Source organism: Gorilla gorilla, chromosome 20, assembly GCF_029281585.2.
Source record: "Gorilla gorilla gorilla isolate KB3781 chromosome 20, NHGRI_mGorGor1-v2.1_pri, whole genome shotgun sequence".
NCBI classification, from domain to species: domain Eukaryota; kingdom Metazoa; phylum Chordata; class Mammalia; order Primates; family Hominidae; genus Gorilla; species Gorilla gorilla.
The window spans coordinates 28,474,303-28,476,639 of NC_073244.2; positions in this window are offsets into that span (position 1 = coordinate 28,474,303).

Consider the following 2,337-nt stretch of genomic DNA (forward strand, 5'->3'; position numbering starts at 1 on the left):
GTCTCTCTCTATATATTTTGGAAATAGTTCCCTCCTCTCCTGACGCAGAGGGAGGCTGGCTGGAGGATCCTGGGTCCCTCTGTCCTCCCCGCGGTGGCAGTGGCTGATCTCTGCTCAGGCGTGAGTGGTGCGGCCATGCGCTGGGCTTGAGCCTGCCCGGCCCAGCCCCTCCTCACTTCCCTGGACTCTTCACGGTGTCTACGGGCCCCTGCACAATCCTGAGCGTCCCTCTGATGGAAGGGGAGGTGGCAGCAGAAAGCCAGTGGGAGGAACTGGCCCCGCAGGTCGAGGAGGGCTCGGCCAGCTGTGGGAAATGCTCTGGTTGACCTCGGATTTCTGCGCACTAAGCTGAGCCGCGACCCCGGCTTTGAGCCGAGGCATCCCCCGGCTGGGCGACCGTGGGCGTGGGCGCTCCGGCTGCTGCGGCGGTTCCTGCTGTGCTCAGCTGGGTCACGACTGGAACTGGCGCCCTCCAGAAGTGAAGGAGGTGCCCCGCAGAGGAGGCGGTAGCCGTGGTCCCTGTAAACCAGGCCTTGCTGACAAATGTCAGACGCCAAGAACAGAAGAACGGAGAGCTTCAGCCAAATGGAGGAACTGCTGGAGAGGCTGAGGGTGAAGCTGCCCAAACTCCTCAAAGTGGAGCAGCAAAGCAAACACCAGAGAAGGACAAGAAAAATGAAAGTCAAAGAAAATTAGCAGAAAACAAAGGCAGACGCTAACGCAGTGCAAAACAGTTCACACCATGATAGAAAGAGTTGATGAGTCTCGGAAACTAATCTTAGTGACAGAACGAAAGGACAGCAGTGAACATGGTAAGGTGCTGACGATTCTGGTCCACTGGATCCCACCATCCCTAGGACAGTAAATACCATCACAGTCACCACACAGCGAGTTACAACTGCACCATTTCCTATTTATTCCTAAATGAATAAAGGTGATTCTCAACACAAGTGCAAATAAAAAGTCATTTATCTTTTTTTTAAACTAAAGTGTCATGCTTTAGCTTTTTTTTTTTGAGTTCTTATAATTTTGAAAATGAAGTTGACATTTGTATGGCTTATGAAGTTTTTGATAGTCTTGCATTAGTTGAATTGTTCAAAGTAAGTATATTTTAAACTAAGAAGAGTCAATTGTATTTGTTTTACATATTAAAGGCTCAAAGTAACAAATAATATATCTGTTTATGATTTGAAAAGTTCAAAGTTTGATTATTTATCCGTACATACACAGAATAGTGTATCGTGCTAAAACATTTGTTTTTTAAAAGTGGCAGCCATAGTTCCTGCCTGTCTGGATATATTTTGGACTTTTGTATGTTAAAGACAACGTAAAAAAAAACTTTATTATGTTTTAGAAAATCTAAGATTGGTATACACAAACAAAGTTTCCAAATTGCTGTAGGGTTCAGCAAACTATGTTTATAATGTAACATTAATACCTCTACATTTTGATGTGTAAATCTTTCTTGAGAAAAGATTGTTTTTTAAAAAAATGTCTACAAATTCAGGCTTCAGTTATAAAATGACAAAATAGTAAAGAAATGAGTGGTTTGCCGTATTATATGAATACAGGCATTCAATTAAAATACCAAATATTTTAATGAAGTTTTTAGACAATAGATTTAAATAATTTCTTGATATTTTACTACAGTAATAAATATTCACAAATATTTTATAAATCATATCTATTAGTACTAGGTTTTACTTAATAGTCGTATATATATAAGATCAAAGATCTGTTAAAAATAGATATGTTTATCAATAATTTGGTGTTTCTAAATACCCAGAAGTCTTGTTTTAATCAGATTAGCTCTGGGGATAGTTTACTAATTTTATTTTATAAACGGTGTGTTCAAAGTTTTCTAGTTTAACCTAATATTGATTGATGATGGGTAAACAAATCTTTTCTTGCTAATCCCATAGGTTTATTAAATTGTTGAAGATATTTTTAATTTAAAAATTCTGTCTTCAATGTTGTTTACAGGGATTTAGGTCTAGTTTAACCTGCTCAACCTGTTAATCAGTGTCAGGTGCCAGATTCCAATTTATTTTCAGTGTGTTTGTATGACTTTTCTTTCTTTCTTTTCTTTCTTTTTTTCAGACAGAGTCTTGCACTGTCATCCGGGCTGGAATGCAATGGTGAAATCTTGGTTCACTGCAACCTCCACCTCCTGGTTCACACAATTCTCCTGCCTCAGCCTCCTGAGTAGCTGGTATTACAGGTGCACACCACCACACCCAGCTAATTTTTTTGTATTTTTAGCAGAGATGGGGTTTCACTATGTTGGCCAGACTGGTCTGGAACTCCTGACCTTGTGATCTACCACTGCCAGCCTCC